Below are 25,225 nucleotides of genomic sequence, written 5' to 3'. Positions count from 1 at the left end.
GGCCGAGGCCAGTCGCTTGGGCAGGCAACAAATGGAATCAATTTATACCCCTGGAGCAAGGTGGTTTTGATGACATCTAAAATGTTCACAACGTAAACTCTGGATATAAACATTTCAGGTCAGGAAGAGTTTAGAAATGTCTTTCATAAACATGCGCAGGGAAGATTTTTTGACTTGTTTTTGATAGATGGCCAGTCGTGTGTTCAAAAAGTAATTCAATTTGTCATGCTATGTCCTGACAGAGAGAGAGAGAGAGAGACGGGGATTGGGGGAAGGTTTGGAAGACGCAGCGATTAATAGGGTCTTATTAGTTCTGACCAGACGTGTGTGTTGTGATACAATATCTGCCTTTAGAGAAACTCAAACACACATTAAATAATGAAACCATCTGACTTGTAAGGTCAAAGTAAAAAAACAGTAACAATAAAATAAAATGATCTATTTATCCATCTATATATATATATAAATCATGGATAAATAAAACACACACACACAGGTTTTAAAATACAGATCTTATGTTATTTAATAAACAGATGAGTGATACAAGCAATATTGATCTTTTCAGTCAAAACATGAATATCGTCTATTATCTGTATAGAATTTTTTAAAATATTTTATTATGGCTTTATTGTAACGCAATACACTATTTCTAATACATTATTTTTTCAATATTTTATGATATTTCAGAATAACAAAAATGGAAAGGAAAAATGTTTTTAGCTATTAAATTGTTATGTGTGTGTGTTCAAGTGTACTTCTTAAGCAAAATATTCTCTAATAAGTAAAGTATATTAAAAAAAGCCAATTAGTGTGTGTGTGTGAGAGAGAGAGAGAGAGAGGGATAGAGGGATAGAGAGAGAGTAGTATATCATGTCATTTTATTCTGTACTTAAGCAGGCTGAAAGTCTTTGCCGCTCACTTTTAAATTCTTACACAAACAAACAAACGTTTTACTTTTTTACTCTTAGCGATTAGAAGATATCGGTGATGCAGCGGAATGAAAACTAGGCTGAATTTTCCAGCCCTGTGGTTTTAACGTTAGTGTTAAAGGACAAGGTTAGTGTTAAAACACTACACTGTAAAAGTCTCTTTCTGCAGCTTGACCATCTTAATTGATCCTCCATTAGGGCTTTATAGACACTGTGTCCTTCGTCCTGTGCCTCTTTTATAGATACTAATAAAATGTTCAAAGTCCCTGTGCAGCTCCTTATCATGCAGCAGCGTTTTTATGCCCTGCTTACACCGGGAGTGTGACTCTGTCTCTCTACTGTACAGTCTGATGCTGAGGGTACGGTTTCATGGCCCCTGCCTTCATGTCGCAGCCTGGCACCATTTTATGACTGGAAAAAGAGAAAGAGGAAAAGAGAGAGGCATTAAAAAAAGCAATATAAAGATACACAAGATGGGGTGGGGGATGCACGGAAATAAGCGATGTTTATTTTCTCATTTGCACAAAACACTTTATGCTAAACGATTACAGTGTTTTTTTTAATTATATACGCACATTTCGCAAAATAATTTACCAGTTCCTTGAGCTATATAAACAAAGCCTATTTCATCTACATAACCACCAGATCTGGTTCTCTGGGCAGAGCAGCGACTATAATGACAGGCCTCTGATTACAGTCTGTGTATATTGAGTTACTTATTGGTTTCAATCATATATTTCCATTTCTAGGTAAAAAAAAGAAAAAAAGAAAAGAAAGAAAGTTGGATTTGGGAATGGGGAATGTGGTGGAATTAATAACTCTAGAAGGATATGATGTGAGCCATTCCTGTAAGTACACTACTGTAAATGGTGAGAGCGGACATTGACAGCGTATGTAATGTATTGTTTTCACTTGAGACAGTATAGGAAACTGATTATACAAGTTTGCTTGAATGTTTGTGCAGCTGGTGTTGGCTTTTTGCATTTTTGTTTTTTTAAATGACTTATTTTAGAACGGTACAAATGTAGTTCTCAATAACGCACTGACTGACTGATCGACTGATTTAAAGAGCGCACCAGAACTGGAGTCAACAATGTGTTACGGTTTGTTAACATTATATTATTTGGCGTGACTAGCTGTGTTTAATGTGTGTTTGACGGAACAACCGTTCCCGTGAGTTCCCGAAAGCTACACTCTTTGAATCTTGAAATAAAAATGCAGTGTTTATGCATGGGGGAAATAAATAGTTTTGTGCGTTTTGTGTGTTAAATAGGATAAATCGCGTGGCAGTATACCAACTCAAAGCCCCAAACTGATTTTTCTTTGTCTTTTGAACTAACCAGTAGCGTATATCATCTTGAAATAGTCTTGATTTCCACGAGGAGATGCAAGAACAACTAAACCTAAGTGAATAATTTGCTAAAACACCTTAAGCCCCTTTCAAACTAAATTACAAAATCAAAGTAGCACTTGCAATAATTATGCCAGTGTTTTTGAATCGGGGTACGAAGGAAAACAACAATTAACAGAGAAAGTTCCCTCATTCGCTAACTTCGTCGACTCGCTCTGATAGCAGAGGAAGTATCTGTTTACTTTGTGATTACGACAATTTCGCTGTCGCGGGGCAGCAAATTCAAACCAGTCGCGAGGCTAGATTGCTCCAGACAACGTGAAGCCCGTTCGGCCGTGCGCATCCAGCGCTCCGCCATCGGCCGAGACGACTTTATGGTGGCTTCAAAGTAAAATAAACTTTTATACGTAATTACAGAGAGTTCTGTATATTTTTCTGTCCGTTTCCCTCTAACAAAAAGGGTATATTTTAAGGGCCAAGCGTGTCACGCTTAACCGCCGGCCTACAAAGTAGATCACACATCGAAGGACCTGACCCGAGTCTCTTGTTTATTCAGAGCAAAATTCTAGAGAGAGGGTAAAGGAGCCTTATTCATTGCACATTCCAAATCACACGGACTGTCATATTTAGACAGTTATACATATATCCCCGCTTCAGAGTTGCCGTGTCGTGAAAACATTATCAAAGTAAATATTATGACTGCAGAACACGCTCTTTTATGCAAAGAGCGCTAGTGTGAAGTGGGGTCCGATCGTCGGGCCCGAGCGGGCTGTGAACAGGAAGGCACCGCGGTCGCTTATAAGCGTAACCGGGTTATCGGCCAGCTCGTGATCGTGTTATTATTCTGTGCTACCGTTTTCCTTATCAGTCAGTCAACATTTCTTGTCAGGCAACAAGCTGGAGACGCGTCTGGCCGCGCGCCACGCAGACCCGAAAGCGTGCACCTCAGAAACCCCACACGTATGTGTGTGTGTGTGTGTGTACGGTGAGATCTGGACAGTGTCCCCGTGGCCAGAGAAGGATGTGAGCAATTACCAATTCTCAAAACACTACTTTACCATAGTTAAATATATTACACGCCTCGCACCCGCACCGGCCGCGGCCCTCTCCCGCTGCAGCCTGGGATACGTGGACCCTACAGAAATCCAGCCACCTTCGACAGGCACAGTCTACTGCAATTAACCATCATCATAATCATCATCATCATCATTACCATCATCATCATCATCATAAACTCACTGAACGTGCTTTGTACAAGACGCTTCTCACTAATTTACACCAGCCAGTGTTAGTTTTTGTTTTTACTTTTTTTTATTGAGAATTTCAATACGTCGAGATGGCGTGGCAATCTTATCTTGTTATGTTTTTACAGATGTACAGTAAAAGATTGAGGGCAGAACAGGGAGTGTTGTACCACAGTTAAAAAGTGATTTTTCGTGTCCTATTTATAAATGTTAATGGTTTTAATTAACAGTGTAGGTCAGAGCAGCTACTAGATATACCAGTTTCTTATTTTGAATGTGATATGCAACATCAAGCGTTATAATTAATATTAATATATGGTGTGTAAACTACATTTTGTGCATATACTACATTACATAGAGCTGTTGGCTAATACATAGACTGTGTAACATAGGATTTGTGCATTTCCATGTTTCTTTACTACTATTCACGACAAAATTTAATTTGTCATTTTATTCACCCTTATATATATTCCACAACTGAAAGTAAATCATAAATATAAATCATATTTGACAGTTAATCTGATATACAATACAATACAATATAAATTAAAGCGCAACATTTAAATGGAAATCTTTTCGGTAGTTTTCAACAAAAGCACCATTTGTGGCTACTTGACGTTGTCTTAGACTGTTTATATATAACGATGCGGGATTTATAAGCCTACTTGAATTTGTAAATATGAGAATGTCACATAAGAATTTGGGATCGATGGAGCACAAAAAACAAAACAGAAACAAATGCTCTAACAAAAATCACTCTTAACACGTACTGTATAGCCGGCATATGTTGCATTCACTGCATATGACTTAATCTTGTTCGAAAAGAAATCCACAAATTCTGATAGTTTCTTAACTGCATCTCTGCTTCAGTGTGATACTTTGACAACGTGTTCGGTTTAAAACAGTCGCCCAGCACATAAAACCACCATAAAATACCTGAACATTTTGTACTATGCGAGCAGTGTGTGCATGCAGCAAAAACACACACACACACACACACACTGGCCATGTGGGTGTCCACCTCTGTAATCCCAACAGACTGAGCCACACTTCATTCAATATGGGGAGTAATTGCCCCTCGACGCAAGGAAATGCGCGGGGCATTGGTTGCGCACAGGCCCCAGTGACACTTTTTTTTGTTTTGTTTTCTATAGTCTATGTGGAAAAGGAGGAACTGGTTCATTCTGATTCTGGATTTAGGAGATTAAACAAGCCTGATTGCCACAAATCAAAACCTGGACGCTAATTAGTGAGCGCGGACACGGCTCCACGCATCAGAGACAAATTAAACAAACAATTATATCTGTCCTGGGTAACCGCTTCTCGGAAGCTCGAGTTAAACACGCAGTCAACTGACACGCACGCGTCCAGTCCCCGCGTTAATACAGCTCTTTCACTTTTGCTGTCAGGCGCAAATAACGTTGTTGATTGCGAGTTTTCGGCGGTGAAGGCTTTTCCTGAAACTTGCAAACTGCCGAGCGCTCAAATGCGAATCAAAAGCACCAACAACAAACACGTGAAATGTTATCACAGAAAATGAATTGTTTTAATACGATTTGCTTGTCTTTTTAATAACAGCCTATTAATACATTGCGTCTAATAATTTATTGCGCGTTTATATATGCGGTATCATTATCCTATTACTGTCAGATTTAAATACCTACATTTCGAGGACACCCTAGGTCCCCAGTCCGAGGTGGGCTCTGATTTATGGACAGGCGGCCGAGGCTTAGGCTCAATCGCCGATCCGAGCTCCTCCGACATCACGCTAAACTGAGGGCATAATGTGTCCACTTGGGCTAAAAGCCGGTGTTAGGTTGCAGCGCAGTCGCATCTGCCTAATAGATATCGCAGAGTCTGAACACAAATGGGCTTCTCTTAGCGTACGCCGTATCACTTCTCACCGCTCGCAGGTAGAGTCCGTCTGCGTAAACGCTTTATCTTTTAAATGGCCGCGTTTAACCGCGCCGATGAAAACAATCACCGAGAGTAATGTGCTTAGCTTTAGCTTATTTTGCAATTTAGCACGCCCGCCTCTACCGACAGAGACCAAATAAGCGTTCACGTTGTAGCCTAAACATTGCACATATTGTTCACGTCTCTTGAAAGATAAACTAGGCCTGGGCGGTGTAGAAAATATTAGAAAACCGCTTTCAGTTTGGCTCGGTTTAGCCATTACCTTAATATTTAAACTCGTTTATTAAATCAGCGCCGCTTTAACGAATCATGATTAATGGCTGCAGCATTAGAGTTATTTTTTTCAATGACCAAACAAACATAAGAAAAGGGAGAACGCTAATTATAATATAATATTTTGATCTATGTGCGTGTAATTAGCAGGTGAGTGAACAGCATAAACGATAAATCTCAGTTCTGATTTGTCAAATAGAATCAAGAACCATCAAAAAATATTTTTTTTTGCAAAGATCGGAATATCAAACTGATTAGTTTTTAGGTGTGTGTACGCGCGCAACATCCCGATTAAATTAATCCTCCTCAAATCACTAAACCTCTAAATCAGAGTAATTTAGGAGATAATTAGTCCCGCGTTAGCTCCTTTGCAGAGACCAATATAATCTGGTTTTATTGCTTTACATCTGTGGTACAGAGTTACAAATAATTCTTGTGTGAATATTATGCAGATTCCCACCAGGCGTCACGCGCGTCCTCGGGGTAACTTTTGAAAATAATTAAAATGAATGAATACATATAAACGCACATTAAATATAATAAATTTAACCTATAATATTATGGAGAATGCAATTCATGATAATAATTTGCATTTGCTGTGGGCTGCAATGGCTTGTAAATGTATAAAGGTGATTATGAGCGAGTGTAGAGAATGAAGTGTGTGTGTGTGTGTGTGTGTGTGTGTGTGTGTGTGTGATGCTTGGCTTGTGGTCTCCATGGTCTTGTACAGCACAGATGAAGGTTACCGACTCTCTGTGTCAGTGTGCAGGTTACTGTTTCTGTGGTCACACTGGCCTGTGTCTAGGTTTAAGTGTCTCTGTGTGTGTGTGTGTGTGTGTGTGTGTGTGTGTGTGTGTGTGTGTGTGTGTGTGTGTGTGGCTGAGTGCAGACTTTGGCTCAGGCTTATTCTGATATATTACCATTTGATCCTTCAGTTTCCTGCCATTGATCAAGCCCCACCTATTCAGCTGATGGGCCAGAGGAGAAACCCGATCACCTAACAAGAAAGAAGCAGAGGAGAGAGGAAGGAGAAATTGAGAGAAATGGTACAAGCCTTCACCACAGCCTCTTCTTTTTTTCCCCCTTCTTCCCTAAAATACATCCCCCTCTGTGCATCTCAGTTTTACCGTATCTACTTTACACTTGCACGTACCTAATTCATCAGCGACAGCTTGTCAATGTAAGCTGCCTGTGCTTTGCATTCAGAAACACTATCGGGCCATTGACGATATTTAGCTTATATTTAGCATCTCCCCAAAACTACAAAGTGCTGTAGTGTTCACACGCAGCGAAAGCGTCTTGTATATGTGTCGCTTAACCACAGACGGTCATTACAGTATCATGTTTACTTGATGGTTATTAGCTGACAGATCTGTCATTAGGGCAAATATCAGGAGAGTGGCAATTATAGTCCGCGGACTCCTTTTACACCGACATGCATCATCCTCGTGTTCTCTTTTACACTTTTGAGCACACATACACACCGAGACACTGAGTGACAGTAGATCAGCTCGCCTGGCCCCGTGGAGGTCATAACCCGCGCCATCTGGATCTGATCGCGCTATGCACAGAAAGGTGCTGGGTTCTCAAGGTATAGCCTCTTTAGCAGTGGGAACCTGCTACGCGGTCGATCTCATAAGCTGGGCATCTGAATGCATATTCATACTTCGGTGCCGCTGAAAGACAAGTGTAATGTTTGGAACTAGCGTATGGAAAATTCAGATGTTGGCGCATTTTTTGTGATGGTTTAGCCGTCCAGTGTAAATGTAGAAAACGCTAGAGTCTCCCGTGTGAAGGGGGAAAGAAAACAATGACAGAATTTTTCTGTAAAAGAAAACGTTGACCTGCGTCTGTCAGGAAGCCGTTCAAGTCTACGCTTGGCCTCGAGAGCTCAAGTCATTCACTCCAGCGGTGTAGCTGTCAATTACTGTCCTTATCGGCTTACAACTGGAGAAGGTGAGCGAGTGACAAACCTCTCTTTGAGGTTTTAGGTTACACAATATGGTAACAACAAACTGTCACTGGGCTTTAGAGGCCTCGTCGAGGAACCTGGGGAATTCCCACCCTGGGTCAATGCACATAGTGTCTGATTCCAGAAGGTTTGGACAAGATTATCTCTTTGCAATGAACTTAAACTTCAAGATCAGTGTATTTAGTATTCAACAGGGGTGTTTAGTCCATGTAATGCTGCCAAAGCTCTGCGTTGAGAAATGAGAAATGCTAGGACGGGTTTGTGGATTGGATAAAAAGGAATATTCCGGTTTGAAGTGTAATATAAGGATTGGTGGGAATAGATAGTGTATGTAACCGTCCATTTAATTATTTACCGAACAACAGTAATTTTATGCAAATCTGCAAATGCTTTATTGGATGAATTGCCTTTGTTCTGCTTTTTTATTGGTTTGTTCGTAAATCGCTTAAACAAGCGCGAAAGTGTACTATTGCTGTTCTCAATTACACTTTTCCAGTCATTTTACCTTTGCAAAGTAAATATTTTAACAGAAAAAATAATGTCGTTATTGTTTAAAATTATGACACAGATTTGTGTTGCCTGAATCTTCAGTTTGCAATGCAGGCTGCAATTTTAATAATATAAAATGGTTTGTCTCTTAGAAATGCACATTTGATGGTGGTTTGAGATGACAGTTGAAGGAGCTTGAGTTAGGATGCAGATGTAAATGTGTCTTTATTATCAAAAATGTAACATCTGTAAAAACTGTAACATTATTTTCATCACATATATATTTCTTAATAGACCATTCCTCTTCCATAGTAACATACGTTATTTTAAGTTTAGATAATTACCTCCAATATCATGATAAAATGTATCTATGGTTTCTAGATATTTTTATGAAAAACAATAGTGTAAATACATTTCATATAAATGCTCAAACTCTATAGCTGAAACAAAAAAATACTGTTAAAATACATGTCTACGTTGATAATATTCAAATTTTATATGAATAACCCACATTTTTACACAACACCGTAATGCAGTAAGTCTCACTACAGTAAATGTATTTGTAGACTAAAAAGCCTATGTATCGTTGCAAAAAGTGTTTTTCTGTTCGTCAACACTGTTAACATCTCACTTAAACTACTTCAAATCACACTCTATTTTAGTTATTCGCTTAATTCAAGCAAATCACAATGGATCTCATACTGTTTTTGACCGAGACTCATCAGCGAGTGAACACATCTGTAACAACAAACAACATTTGAACTTAAGAGTCGAGCGGATAAACTGTCCATGTGGCATTGGTTCAGATGTTTTGTTCCGATTTTGGAGCATACATGTTATATCGAACATTTATCAAACTCTTTTCTGCATGCTTGACAAATGTTGTGTGTATGAAGGCATTGCCACCTGAAAATGATTCCTGGTGGCAACAGCACTACTTTAAGACCAACACCTGCCATGCCGTGTCTTATTTAATTCTCTTATAAATTAAATCGCATACTCATTGAAGTCATTGCATGCCGCTGGAATGTGAGACTATTGCTGTTGAAGTGAAGATTAAGACTGTGTACGTGTTGATCTGTGTCTTTTTCTTGTTGGCTGGATTTACATTTTTTTCTAGACTAATATTAAGCAGCACTGCAGTAAATCGGTGGCACCTTAAATGCTGAAGACAACGGATACGTCTCACACCCAGTGAAATATAAAGTTGGGTCTCAGTAGCCCATGTCCTTCTGAGGAGTCTTGTGGTGCCCTTGTCACAACGGCACTGACAAACGATCAGGCTCAAATAACAGCACACTGCCGCTGTCAGTTCCACAGAGACATGTAAACAATATTTTGATGAAACTAAATTAAGCGCGTAAACGTTTCTCTCCAGAACCACAGCAGACCGACACTCTACTCTACCTGTCACTGCAGCTGCCAGAGACTATGTGAGCACAATCAGACTTACGACACAAAATGTATGTAAGTGGTAAAACTGTGCCAGTTTGAATCTTAAAAAAATATATTGAAAACACTGTGTTTAGGAGTATGAAATATGAGCATAAAATTGTATTCCCCAATATTTTTCTGTAAAAGAATTATTAGATTACATAGATTCATTGCCTTTTTTAAAAAATGTTATCATGTGTTCATTATTTTTGAAGCATAGCACATTATTAAAAAAGCTAAATATATTTTGCATATATTTAAACGACTTGCAGTGTCCTCCAAAAAATGATCAATTCTGTCATCATTTACTCATCCTAGTACATTTCCACACCTGTTTGACTTTATTTCTTATGTAAAACAATTTATTAATTTTTTTAAAACATTCTGAAAAAACATTGATTTTGGGGGACTATAAAACATCTGTCAGGATAGAAAGGAAGATATAACGTTTTGGAGTTACAGTAAGGCATGTATAGATAACGTAAAGAGCTAGACAGGTTACAATGATCACAATAAGTTATTATAGACAATAGGCCTCAGAAACCGGTGTTCAATAATGTAATGGTCAACAAAACACCTCTGTCTTGTACAGCTGCAATTGCAGATTATATTGCTATTATATGCAATTTTAAATATATTCAATTCAATGTCTCCAAATGGTGTCAGTTTGTTAAGCTTTAAGGTTAAGCTATTAAGCTGTTTAGGTTCTACAAAAAAGAGTTTTATTACCAAAAATGAACTAATTCCAATTTTAGATTTTGCTAAAGAAAAAAAAGCTTTGCAGCAAATGATTTGTTTGCAAACGTCTGTTAATAACCTGTTCCTAATTGGTTAAAACAATTTCACTGTTGACCAGAGATCGCTCCAAAGCTTCAATGGTTGTCATTGTTGGTGAAGAAAAGCTGAAAGAAACGGGAAGCAATAAAACCACCCAAGGGCTCAGATTTCTTCCTCTTTATTCATATCTCCCTCTAAAGCAATTATCCATTTAGTTTGCTAATTTAGCCTTTCCTTTACGTCTAGCATAAAGCAGGGAAAAATCAAGACCTCAAACGGAGGAAAAAGACATCTTATCAGAATACATCAGCCTGCCATCATAACAGTAAGTGATGGTTATTACTCCAAGGGTCATTTCAATGTTTATGCTATTTCACAATATTGTTAAGCAGCTCGTATTTTACTTGTGACAAAACATCAGTCTGTATCTTTTCAGCAGAATCTTAAAGTAAATAAACGGGGCCCTACCATAGCGCTCCCCTACTGAGAGCAGCTACGATTGCCCCATCACTCTTTATTATTTCTTTAGTTCACTCCTTGCTTTTATGCACTTTATTAAAAGTTGTAAAGTCAAGTGTATTTTATATACAATATATACAAACTTTATTTTATTAGACCACGAGCTATAGTTTTACTGTTTGACAAAAAAATATACTGAAGTGGAAAAATTCACATTGCTCAGCTCAATCCAGAAGGCATTTAAAATGTCACTGTATCTGACTAAAGATATCCTTAACAGCATCGATGCATCAACAGAGGCCGGACAGTTGGGCTAATGTAGGTCTAATGCAGCAAGCGGGAGCTTGTTTTTATTACCGCGCAGCCCAGTGTTTGTGCAATTTCTTGATTTTCTAAAGCCCACGTTGACAGGCCCACTCTTTGAGCCAAGCACCAGCAGATGTCCAAACATCAGTTAATGTAACCAGCAGGACCCTTGCACCCAGCACACAGAAAAAAAAAAAAAAAAAAAAAGTGGCCAAAGCAGAATTAATCAAAAGGTATAGCCAATAATGTTAAAAAGTAATTTGTTCTTGTGCTGCAAAGCTGAATTTTCAGCAGTCGTTACTGCAGTCTTCAGTGTCACATGATTCTTGACAGATCATTCTAGTAAGTTAATTAGCTTTTTTTAGTTGATTTTGAATTCAGTTATTATTGTAAATTATTATGCTAATAATTTTGAAACTGGAACATATTGTTTTACTGACTGTATAAGATTTATATTGTGACTAGGAATGTGTTGCGAATCTTTATAGTTTGTGTTTATAATTTGAGAACTTAAAAAAAAGTGACAAGTCTACAGTTTGAATTACGCTATAACTTATCTTTTTGTCTAATCTGATTGCTAAGTGGTATTTTACTTCTCTTTTATGTTCCCATTTTTAAATCAAAAAACAAGAAATCATTAGAGTGACCTTTCTTGGTGTTTGCTTTTGATCCTGTCTGCCTCCTAATGTAGAGTTTGAGGAAATGATCCAATAAAACAGGATCATCTGTCTAAGAGCAAGACTGCTATGAGCAAATCAATATGATACTATATACTTCAGCACCGGCTCACATCTTTGCTGACCCAATTCTGAGACAATATTTAGCAAAATAAATATATGATATACTATATACTTGTATTATAATCTTGATATAATGCTGTTATATAGTGGCTCCTTTCCTGCAAAAAAAGTCTCTACATTTCTCTACATTTACTCTTAGCTTAAAAAAATTAAAACAAGACTGCAAAATATAATTGCAGTGTGTTGTACGTCGTCTAGTCCAGCAGGTCTCGTCATCCTATGGTCAACAAGTTTTTAACATTTTGTTTATGAGAAACAGGAAATAATGATAGTAGGGTGGAAGGCAAAAGTTAAGATAAACAATCTGATTTTCAGACTCCCTCTGCAAGTTCATCTTCTTCTTTGATGAAGTCCTAGTCAAACTTAATTACGGCATAAATATACTGATTGTTCCTTACAGCAGAAGTTTCCGTTGAGGAGGAAAGCTATATATCAAAACCAGAAATTTTCACTCTTCATAACCAATTTATAGTAATTGTCATATTGATGAAAAGACAGTTATGAAATCTGCTTTTGTAAATGTCAGGTTTTCATTTCAGGACAACCCATTGCACAGACTTTCATGTCATGGTTCTCTATTATTTGTTTTTCCACTCCCTGTTGGGTATCTCGGCACAGTACGATAATGCTTTGGTTTGTTTGGGCCTCCGCTGAGGATGAGAAGCTCGTCTGAATCAGTCGTTGTTTGTTTAGTCGCTATCTACCCTCCATATTTGGTTTACAACTAAACTTTGCAACATGAACTCTATGCATCAAAATGATGGTTCACTTGAGCAAACCCAAAACAGATCTGAAACAAATTTATGAGACTTTTGTTTTTCAAAAGTAATCATAAAAGTTATGATGTAAAAAGAAAGCATTAAGAAACTAGCTTTTTACATCAAATATCTGGACATACTATCGCCCCTAGCGTCACAGATTGTAGTAAATGCAGTGCGAAGTGTAAGTGCAATCACGGCTGTAGGGGCTCGAGGCCATGCCGTTGTATCCCCAACAAGTCATCAGGATCAAATTGCTGTCCACTGAGGGATCGAGAGCGGATTGAGTGCTAACCATCATGGCTTCCCTATAAACAAGCAATCACACTGACACAGAGCCTATTGTGTTATGGAGCAGAGAAAGCATGGACAATAGGGAACATTTGGATGGAGAGAGGGATTGCAAGAAAGCAAGAGTGGAAAAGAGCTAAAAAAAGATGCTATAAAGGAAGAAAGTGAGAGAGCGACTGAGACAGAAAGGTAAAGGGAGCTCTGTGTGGATGGATGGGCCTGCAGGCCGTAGGGAGCGGTGTAACAGCCTCTCGCTCTCAGGTGTCCAGTCGATAACTGATGCATTAGTCTAGAGCTCTGTGCCGGTTTTGGGTTTAAACACACATTTTCTTAATACAACATGACCCCATTTCCCTCTCTCATTAATCATGAAACGCAGTTAGACTGGCCCCCTCGGTCTCTGACAAAGAGGGCAAACCTACTGTTGAACCCTTCTCACACTGCTCGCATTGACCCGTATGTGCCTGTTGACTGATTAAAACTGCTGGTTGTTCACAGCGTAACTAAAAGTTAAAGGGATACTCCTCCTGAAAATGAAAATGCTCTCATCATTTACTCACCCTTATGCCATCCCAAAGGTATATAACTTTCTTTCTTTCACAAACTGAGTTTTTTAGAAAAATAATCCATCTTTGTCAGTCCATATAATGAATCTGTCCCTTTAAAAACCATGCAAAATGAACATCACCCTAATAAAAGTAAAATAAATGACTTTGAAAAGTTTTTTGGAAAAAATTGTTTGCGAATATACCATTGACACATTGAAATACATCTTTGTAATTTTTACTATTACTATTTTTTTTTACATTGTACGGCCCCAGTTGATTAATCATGTCTTTAGAAGAAAATTGTAAACAAAAAGAACACTTTTAATCTATAAACCATTGTTTAAATTATAAACCAAGTTTTTTTGGTGGCGTATTAAACTGTTAAACTATACATTCATGTGTCGATTTGCGTTGATTTACGATTGTGACCTCAATATAAAACGTATTTTAAACTTATCTATTTTTGTATTTCATAGTAAGCCTAAAGCTGGACATTCATGAAGGGCTTCTGCACTGCGACTAATACACGGTTTCCGGAGCAATTGGGTTCAGCATCTTTTAAAGGTAAAAAGTCTCAAAAGCCATCTGCCTCATACACAGATTCCTGTGGTTTGTAAATGTTTCATGAAGTTTTGTCTACGAACATCTGTGACACATGCGCATAGCTATAAGACACACGTGAGAGGGGATTTTCACATTATATTTCAGGTCAGACTTTGTCATCAGCTCATGGATTTTAGTTGTTTGCTGTTTGCAATCGGCGTATTTCCAGCCACCCACACAAGCTTGTGCGTTTTCTTACCCAGCAGCCCTCAGTCCTTCGGTAGTCACATGTGTCAGATATTCCGCTGTGACTAAACATTTCTGCTGCCATTGGTATACACAGTTTGAATTTCTCAATTCATCTTATAAACTTGTTAGTGAAAGTAAACACTGTGCCTTACGGATACAGGTCATGATCATTATCCATAATTTCAACAAAATGGTACCAGGCAGGTCTTCAGAACACGGAGAAAAATATATTCCGCTAATTTGTTAAAAAAAAAAAAAAAAATACAGCTGTTTTCCAAAAATTGTAACGATAGTCCTTAAGTTACTAATGAGAGAAGTCAGACTTTTGTTCATTCTGGAATATTTTCCCAAGATCACAATGCCAAAACTATTAAAAAAAAAAGGTTGTATGACATCAGTCAAAAGTTTGGGCACACATGACCTAATAAATGTCTGTACAGACCACAAATATATGTGTAAATAAATACATTTAATGACAAACAATAAATGTGCTTTAAATTAAATCAAATATTAATAATAGTAATATGAATAATAATAATATATTTTAAATTATGTATTTCTGATGGAGTGTGCAAAATCAAGATAGGAAGGGTGGCTTCTTTGCGGAATTAAATGTGAGCTTGATTTTACATTTTTATAATGTAACATGCAATATAAACATCTAATTCCATTTGTGTATTTTAACTGCAATAGTCAATATTTGAATTTAAAAAATCAAAAAAGTTGTCCAAAAACCAGTATTTTTAGCTTTTTAAAGGTTTTAAAGGATTAAAGGTTTAAATCCACTTCAAATTTGACTACATGTTATCAAAGTGCCCCTATTATGGATTTATTTATTTTTTTAAATGAGCTTACATGCAGTGTGAAACACGGGTGAATGAATGCATCCTGTAAACTTTTAAATCTGAAAGAGCTCTGTGTATTAAGATATTTTTGTGTATTAAGTTATTTTAAAACAAATCCCAAGCCATTGCATGCTGACATCAACATACATTAACATATTGCCTCCCCATTTGTTGGGATTTTTTCGCTTTGTTTCTGAATGAAAATCCGCATTCATTCTTTGCCACTAGATACTGTTTTTGGAGCGGTAAAAATAACGATTGTTAAAAAAAAAAAAAACAACAACACTGTCATCACAAACACTGATTTATCAGGCATTACAGGCATGTTGAAATGAAAATGAGACCGATCAGAGCACAGATTAGTGTCACGCAAAGGCAGGGTTTGGAAAAATGAATCATTGTGCAAATTGTTTGCGATTCGTTGAGCAAGTAAGGTAAAAATAATTGCATATATAAGACATTTGAAAGTGTTTTTGACCCTGTAAACCTGTTACTGGGTACTCGAACCATAATATATACCTTTCTTTACCCATAATAGGGGTCTTTAATATTTTCCAAAGTTGTAATAATACTTTGCAAATTAATTAACTGTTTTTTGTTAAGCAATCAGCGTTTGGTGTGTTTATTGTGTATTGCGTTAAACATACTTACATTTTTAATTCATAAACTTTTTATACATTTATCAGTGACTTAAAAAAAATTATATAGCACTGAAATAGTCACGTAAACACATCTGTCTAATGTGCTGTCATTATTCCCACAGTATGGACTGATGAAAGACTGCGACCAGTACATCCATCTTGTGTTTTCAAAGACTAGAGAGCTGAACCTGGGTGAGGTCAATACTGCCTTACTCTCTCTGGGTTAAAGCTGCCTGCGTGAGTGACTAGCGGCAGCTCCATAAAGGCTTGTGAGATTGTGCAGGAAATAGAGGAAACTGGAGTCTGAGGGAGACTGGGAGACGGAGGCCACAGCAGAGCAAGGAGGAACAGGTCAGATTGGGTTTACTGGCCTGTCAGTCTGTCAGTGATACCCCCACTGCATCAGTCCGTCAGCGCTGTGTACAGCACACACACGGGAAACACACAGGACACACGCGCACAGCTTTAAAAATACCCTTTTGCAACAAATTTACAGATTGCTGTAAAACGACATTTTCCAGCCAGCCTACGTGTTTAGAATTAGGTGGCTGATTAACACCCATTTATGTGTAGATGCAAGTAAAGTGAATTTCGTATGTGTTTTGATCATCATAGACAAAAACTTTAGAGAAATTCAATCCAAAACTGTGGCTGCATCGATGAGTGACAGGATGTTGCGGGAGAAGCAACACCGTGTACACAGATACCTTCGGTGATGCTGTGAATGTCTTCCAATATACACACACGCACGCACGCACAACACACTCGCAGGGATGGTATTTCGATACACAGACTGGGCAGTATGGAGCGCTTTCTGTCTGTGTGGTTTCCTGTGAAAGCCTAGCAGCTGATTTTACCTTCAACCACAACAATAGGCCTGACACCAAATACTCCCAAACATGCACACACAAACACACACGTACAGAGAAGATGAGACCCAGAGTGGAGGATCAGTTGAGCTACAAATCCAATAAATCAGAATGTTTGTCTAGATGTGTAGCCGACCTTTCTTACGGACATTAAATCACATATTAAACATTAAGACATTAAGGTTAAGTAGTTTGTAATTGTCTGTTAATCTGCCCTTTCCCACCGCGTTCAGTATCACGACCGGTGAAGTTCCATCATGGCTGTCTACTCGGGGACACTATCTGGCTGTGAACCTGATGAGCAAATCAATTTAGGCCTTGAGTTTCTATCGATATCAATCCCCTTGTAGCCTCTTACCCTGTAAAGGCCACTTAAGCACAAGAGGTCCCATCAAGTTAACATGGATTCCCTCATCAATCGCCCTCTGGATGGATGGACAATGGGTTTGGCAGCTATTTTAAAAGTTGCAAAGCCCATGTGTTATGTCTGATGGCCAGACGAAGAGGTAATAGTGGCGGCATTTTAAGCACGGCGCAGTGTCAGTAGTTGTAACGTTAGCCACGTATGTATTCACATGCACTTTAAATGTTGAATTTTTAAAGTGGTCAGAAATTAAAAATGGCATGTAAACACTTTAGTCAGTCTGAAAAGAGCGTGTGTGTGTGTGTGTGTGTGTGTGTGTGTGTGTGTGTTTGGACCATTGGACCATTGTTAGAAAAAAAATTCTAAATGTAATGCAAACACATTAGTCTCACTGAAAAGTACCAAATGCACTAATATTAATAAACCAATAAAATATTTGTGTACATAATATAAATATGTTCAGTTAAATACACAGATATGTACTAATATATATATATAAAATAATAAAAACTTTTTTTTTTCATTTTTAGAATCAAAGATTATTTAAAGAGATCTAAAAAGATTATTATATTATTTGTAAACAGTTATAAACATTATTTGTTATGTAACATCTAATAATATCTAATGTTAGTAAATAGGCTAAATTTCCATATTTTTCATTCATATATGCAACTTTTTATTTTATTAGAACTTTTATTTAACAGTCGTACTAGACTGAAAGCGTACCTCGGACTTCAGTGTTGTGTTTTCTCTGTAAGACTATCTAATATTCTATCTATATTTATTTACATATTTTGTCATGTGTACTAGAACAGAGAGGAGGCTGGCGATTCAAAAACCTGTTGTAGCTTGAATACAACTGCGTATTATTGTACTTAGATTAAGTGAGGACGATAGATGTTGATACTGCCTGTTTGGCGATCTTTTAATCTATTGCCTGATTATTATAATAGTCAACAGCTAGCGTTACATCCCAATTCATCATTCGATCTCACAAAGTTGCGCTTTCACCCCACATCTTCACGGAAGTCTCTGTTTTCCTTCTCTCCTGGAACTAGGACTATCCCTCTCGACCCCCATCCCTCTCCCATATACAGACTGTACCACTGCTTCATTTCTCTTTTTCCTCTCACTCTTTCTCTCTCTCTCGCTCCCCTCTCTACCTCCTCCCTTGGCGCTCACTTGGGCGGGCAGCCGAATTCCTGTGGGCTATCCGGTTACCGGTTGCCGTGGAAACCGGTGGGAAGGCAGCTCCATTAATCATTTAGAGCGCGCCCGAAGTGGAGGTCAGCCTGATTGCAGCGGATAGGGTATCATCCCTGTGTCCCACCAGGGACCTCCTTGATTTGAATTAAAAAAGATTAAGCTCGCCCCCCCCCTCGTGCACCCCTACCACCATGGCCCACCATCATCATCGGCCCAGTCGTATCATGTGACCATGCTCCACGGAGCCACGCGGATTAAGAGATCGGAGCTGTGCGTTTGTTTTTTAGATACTTGCTGAAACATTAGACGTGCACAGGTGTCTACAACAAGGAGCCCAGGAGCTTGTGTAAGAAATGGACAAAGACCATGCGCACCCCTCCTGGGCTTATCCCGCTATATTTTCTTTCTTCTTATCCTCCTTTTTCTTATATTTTATCAGTTACTTGTTACTGCTCTTTGTCAGACTGGAAGCAGTAACTCAGTTTTACTCTCCCACTGACATTTCCCTCTCTTTCAAGCCTATGAAATGGTGCATTTGTTGCAAAACCTTTTTATAACTTAATAGGAATAGGATTTTATGAGCGTGTAGGACAGCTGCCGCTGGCCAGGGAGAAGCGAGGCCAGACGTGTGCGTGGGCGAAGTCACTGTGACATCTCTAGGGTCGCAGTCCACCAAAGCCCAAAGCCTGTCTGGCTGGGAAGGGATCACCTAGATGAAATGTGAAGAGCATTGAAATGACCAAAAGCGTTAGTCCATGTGAAGTGGCCCTTGGGCCTCTGCTCGCCAGCCCCCTGTTCCCTAATGACGGCAGCATGAGTTTAGATTTACGGGGCCTCTGTGGGAACGACATAGAGAGCCATGAATCATCCAGGCTATGAAATAGTGGCATGGCCAACTCCGCCGCAGCGGCTCCCAAAGGTGCCCGCCAAATTTACGGGCGCCTGTAGCACTTCAAAAACTTGCCATAACTTAAATCCAGACGATTTTATCGTTCCATAGAAGCAGAAAGGTAGATACGAAGAAGGTGAGGGAGAAGATAGATGGGCTGGGGAAAAATTATAACCACCTTCATGTCAGTCAATTAAAATTCCAATGGCAGTCTTTTTTAGGAGCTTGGGAATCTGCATACTGTAATAGAGCTTAAACTAATGCTGATATGTAATGATTTCAAGCTGTGTTGCTTTGATACGTTGAGCGTTTTATCATTGTATCCCAGTTGTATAGACCAGCCCAAGAGAGCGATGTCAGTAAAATAAGAGCTCCAATGAGATTATTATCGGCTCTCCCCATTAAAATTAATGATCTCAACACCTTGCTCGTCCAAGTTACAAGGCATTTGGCTGGTACGCTGCCTTGTTAATGTCCACTTTAATAAGTGGTTCGGTAGCACTTGCCTCACAGGGCCTGAACAGATGCTGGCCAGCAGGTCAAGCTGCTGTGAAGAGACAGAGTTCAGACCAGCGATGTGAACAGTGTCTGAGACTTCACTTTTCAGATTTATGTGGATTAGTAAGTGTATATTAGTACCGTGTGTATAATTGCTGCAAAGGTAGTAGTGACAGATTCTTCCGCAATGTGGCGCACATCAGAGTAAAATGGATTATCGGATAAGAAAGCATGTAATGCAAGGACTGTTGGTTGATTATGGAGGCTGATCTGAACCCCTCTAAGAAAGAGGGGTTACACTAAGACACTCTTCTTGTTTCATGCAATTAGAAAATCCGTTTCCTTTTCTCCAAAAATATTCAGTATGTCATGCATTGCATTCATATAAAAATCACTACCTTTCAGAAGCCATAGCAGTGTTCTTACGCCAATTCTCATGATGTAAACGGTAGTATGTCAGTTTAATCACATACAAATTCTGAACCTCAGAATGTATAAAAATAGCCTCATTTTAGTTAAACGGCTTTGTATCCTAATGACGTTCAAATTGCAGGAAGAGTAGAAATACTATAAAGCAGGGAGAAAAAATGGCCAATGAGAGTGTTTGCCTCTGCTGAGGTCTGCGTTACTGTAGTTGACCACGTTCTTTTGTTCTAAGAAATCCATATGAGAAGGAAAATCTTCTCCAGCCAGTGGAGGTGGCTGCTGAGAACATTAGTATGAGGTCTTGCCTGAAGAGGCTACTTTTGCTGTCTTGCCAGATCTTCAGTAGAGTAACATTATCTGTGATGTAAATTAGATTGAAAATCCGGTGGTATTTTTAGTTCCACTTTATATATGGTGGCCTCAGCTACTATGTACTTACATTTAAATGAATCATTTGATACAATGCATTTATTGTGCACATACATGTTTTTACATTATACTTATATTTTAAAAATACCTGCTCTCTAATTCAAAATGGGACCAAATCTTTTAATGTCACTTATTTTAACCTTTTTTTTACACAATTGTGTTTTCATTCAGCATGATTTATAGAACAACACATTTGGCACATTTTTCCTTTTTGTAATATTTAACTGTGTGCTTGTTCAAATACAAGGTTGTTTTTCCAGTAGTAAAATACTTTTCCTTAATTGATTCTTTATTCTCCAAGAACAATATTTTAAGCTCAACTGTATAATGAGTCACTCTATTGATTTATTACCTGCATCCTAGCGCTGTAATTGATGTAGATTCATTGTATTAAAAGGTTTTGGCCAACAAGACCAATTTACACTGTTGAACGTGCATCAAACCCAACACAGATTCGAACAACGCCAGTAGTTCGCTCCAGTATTTTGTTTCTTCATAAAAGCCTCTTAAATAATATTCTGTTGATGAAGGTTACCGTTGCAGTTCTGTGATTATAATTTTGCAATTTAGGATACGTGCCTCGTCAACTGAGAAAATTGAAGTAATATTTACAAATGTGTGCTGCACGTGAAGTCATCACACCTGTCTGAGCCAAGCATGTCTGATGCCTTGTTAAGATGTGCTTTGCTGTGGATGAGTCCTGTGTCAAAGCGTTAGCTGACTCACGAGGCACACTGGATGAGCAGCAGATGGCCTGTTATCTCTGTGAACTAGAACTCTAGTGCTGTGATCACTTTACAAATACCTCAGTCCACCCACTGAGTTGGTCACTCAAACTGAACATGAGCTGATAAGATAACCTTTACCACCAGACAAGCTGTAGGTTGACCCTGGTGTTGGATGAACTAGAGCAACAATGGTAAAACGAAATGAAGGGAAACCAAAATGAGAAAACGACAAAAAAATTAAAGTGGTGTATTGTTTTAACATTGAGATGGGATGAATACAATGATTCACAATTCGTATTCAGTCGGCTTTTGTCACTTCCCAGACTTGTTCTAAGTCATGAAGGCATTGGGAAATATGCACTGTGAAATAAAGTATGCATGACATGCACTTGTCTTCATTTCCAATTTATTCATTGCATACTAATAAAAACTAAGTACCGAGGGAGAGGCTTGATTTTCAGAACAGGTTGATGAAAGACAGAGACCGGCCGAGAAGAATGGAGAAAAGTGCATTTTCCTCGCCGTTGTGTGGACATTCCCGCAGTTCAGCTTTAATTAAGCACACCGGGTAAGAGACTAAGGAACAATGAGACATCTGTGTGGGTGCGTGCATGTGTGCGATTCTGTGGTTGAAAACCGCAGCCAGGAGAAGGTCTGCTTCAGTGATCGCATGCTGCTGTTACATAGATTCTGAAGACATGTAGGTGTTGTCGCACTTGTTTAACCGAGGAATCGAGACGTGATTCATAATTCCTAGTTTGAGGCGGTCTGAGAAAGTATGTGGAAGATGATAATGGATAGAAGTTCCTGTGTATATGAAGTCTGTCTGGCATATAATGGATGGATAGGTAAAATCCAACTTGTTTTATGTCTTTGGAGTGGTCAGAACTGTTTTTGAACCAGTGAACTCCTAGAGACCAGACTGAATGCTGATGACAGGCTCTAAAGCTACGACTACTATTTATTACTGCTGTAGCATTTCAGCACTGCGGTGAAGTGCATGTGAGCAGGTAGAGCTCAAAAATGTATCATCCTTTCACTGATAAAACAACGGAGAGCAGAAACAGGGCAGCTATAAAAATCACAGATTGATTCCAGACCTGGATTTTATAGTCTGAGGGTTATAGAATATCTGGTCAGCGTGAATCTGCAGTGCCCCGTCTATTATCCAGATGACCAACTCACATAAACCGACTATTCACGTAATACTTCATTCTTTCTTTCATGACAGATTCTTTCTATTTTTTTTCTCCAAGGTTTATCCTCTTTTTCCTTTGCTGTCCCTCTAGTGGGATCAATGTTCCATATTGACCCAGGATTTTAAAATCCTGCCTTTTGTTGCATTGACTTTGCTTTTATTACAGGATGGGTCTCATTTTACCTATCAATCACTGCGATGTCACAACAGCTCTGAGCTCTTTAGCCTGCTGCGGGAGTGCAAGAGGAGGAACTCCTTTAGGCCGGGATCAAGACCAGACACAGAACATCTCTTTTGCTCTCTCTTGGTTTTCCCTCTGGTCTCAAATCAAGTGAAATGTACAATGCATTGGCACTTCCGTATACTCTGTACTTCTCGTCTGTTCCTGTATATGCTTACTAAGTATCGTCTTGTTGTAAACTTGCTGTTTTACGTGTGAAAGTTCGACTTCGTCCCAATGCGTGTATTTGGAATGAAATCCTGTGAATTAAGTTGAACAGCTTTTATAAATTGAACTTGACTCGCCAATAAAACCCCCCTGTTCTGCCGGCAGGTCGAACACAGGACAAGCCCTTCTTGCCAATCAAGAGGGACTGATCCGACTTAGTGTTTTGCAAAAAACGCAAACGGTGAAATTCATACTTCAACAATGTCAGCTTTCCTCCGCTTGCCTGTCACTCATCGGAAAAGGCAGCGAAGCTTCGGTTGCAGCCATTGAAAAAAAACATACAGATTCTCGAAAAGAAGATCCTGTGTCATTTCCTGTTCCTTCGTTCTCTTCCTGACCTTTCCTATGATCAGTTCTGTGTTATTCGCCTTCCCACTCTCGGCCATCTGGTACATCCTGTACCCGGTGCCCACTTGTTTGGTGTGGTGGTCGCCTCTGATAGCTTGCCTGAGCGAGTCGCTTGAGCTTCAGCTGGGCCAGTTGCCAGCCTCCTCTCGGCTGAACCTATGTTTGAACGTAAGCATGAGGAGTGGGTGTTTTTTATTTCTCTTGGAGGCCTCACTCAAAGGCTGGTTCTCACTCTGTCTAACCCATACCGAGGCCTTTCGCAGCTCACAGAACAAGCCCTGACAGAACAAGCCCTTCTGTATGCAGAGTCTCGCAAAATGTTGTCTTTCAGAACGTGCAAATCAAGGAAACAAAATAGATCCTGTCTTTAATAAATGCAGCATTGAAAGCTGTGGTGAATTTAAAAGGTGAAAAACAGGTGAAGGCCTGTCTTCATTAAATTAGTATTGACTTACATAACCCTCCATTTACGCTTTTCTCAACTAAGTCAATGTCTTCCTTTCCTGTTCCAAGCAGTCCTAAATGATTGAATTAGTGACTAGATTAGACCGGACAAAAACTACAAATCTGCTGATCCAAAGGAGATGTTTTAAGTGCTTATTTCCAGAAAAGACACTTCAAAGAAACTGTTTACAGCACAGTTCCTAAAAAAAGATTTTGATAATAATAATAATAATAATAGTACTTTTCCAGTCCAGTTCCTTATGTACATACTATGTAATTATTGTAGTAAGTACAATAACTAGGTACTAACCCTTACTAAACTTAACCCTACCCCATGTAGTTACTTTATATTACCAACATTTCTTGGGTAAGTACACTGTAAGTATATTGTAAATACATATACGGTAAAATAAAGTGCTACCATAATAATAGTTGTTGTTGTTATAACATTTCAAATGCATTTTATCTTATTATTTTAATTTATTGGTTGAATTATTTTTTTATAATTATACATAAAAATGGGCAATTCAGTTATTGCTTTTGGATCTTTTAACCATAATTTATTAATCCACATTTTTGATAACGTGTAATGACCTTGATGAAGTTTTTTAATTGATGTACTGACTGTGCTATGTTTATTATTAATATTTAATTTAATTCCTTCTTTCTTCCTTTTCATATTCCTAACTTGAAAATCACAATAAAATTAAGTGTTAGAGATTTTCAGATTTAAAATATGACGACATTACATCCTTAAAATTGTTCTTTTTTTCCTTTTTTTACCCAGTACCCTCGTATCTATAGTAAATTACAGGCTTACGAAAACCGCACCAGACCGGGAAATCACACTCTTGATACTACAAATGCCCGTGACTGCAATAAACACTCTAACGCCCCCCAAAGTACAGAGCATTAATGACTTTGCCACAACATCAAACTCCAATGTTGTGCTTGCTTTTCCGCTCCATCAGGGAATATAAAGTTTAAGAGCCTTTCGCTATCAGTGACCCAAGAAGAGGAGGCATTTGTTGAAGAAGTGGCCATTTAATTGCGGAACTGCAAGGCTGCGCAGAGGCTTGCTAATGCGCCTCTGAACAATGACACCTTTGGAAGTACAGTTACAGGAGAACAGGGCCCCTAATTTATGTCAGCACTATTGCAGGGTTGAATTTATTGATGGTAATGCAAGATGGAGAGATCTGCTTAAAAAGCCCCAAGGCCTCTTATTATACAACTTGTCTGTCTTTCACACTAACCTGAACTGTAACTGTAGAATCTTAGCTGACATGAAGGACATATGGCATCCAAAGAAACCATTAGAAGGACAGTACCCCTCTAGCTCAGAGGAGCGTTAATGAACCCAACGCTCCCTCCTCCACCCTCATACCGCCGAAGTGTTACTAAAGTTAGACCGCTTGCGATCTTTGCATTTTTAAAAGGGAACTGTGGAAGTCATTTGATGGAAAGCGAATGCTAATTTTCTGGTCGCTTTAGGATTATTATTCAAAGAGAGGGAGAGGAAATATCAGGATGGAACCGGAGAGCAGGACGA

The 25,225-nt window shown here is 38.7% G+C and overlaps 1 long non-coding RNA gene across 1 annotated transcript in view; it reads right to left on the bottom strand.

Moving 5' to 3' along the window:
* Positions 1-479: 479 nt before the first annotated feature.
* The window catches only part of LOC122356144, a 32,275-nt gene continuing 7,529 nt past the window's right edge, over positions 480-25,225 (bottom strand). Inside the window, exons 2-3 of the long non-coding RNA XR_006252288.1 lie at positions 6,635-6,711; positions 480-1,340 (exon numbers count right to left, since the gene is read on the bottom strand). This is a non-coding gene — a long non-coding RNA (uncharacterized LOC122356144). The remainder of the gene's footprint in view (positions 1,341-6,634; positions 6,712-25,225) is intronic.

The sequence above is a fragment of the Puntigrus tetrazona genome, chromosome 13 (assembly GCF_018831695.1).
Source record: "Puntigrus tetrazona isolate hp1 chromosome 13, ASM1883169v1, whole genome shotgun sequence".
NCBI lineage: Eukaryota > Metazoa > Chordata > Actinopteri > Cypriniformes > Cyprinidae > Puntigrus > Puntigrus tetrazona.
This window is presented reverse-complemented; position numbering and strand designations above follow the sequence as displayed.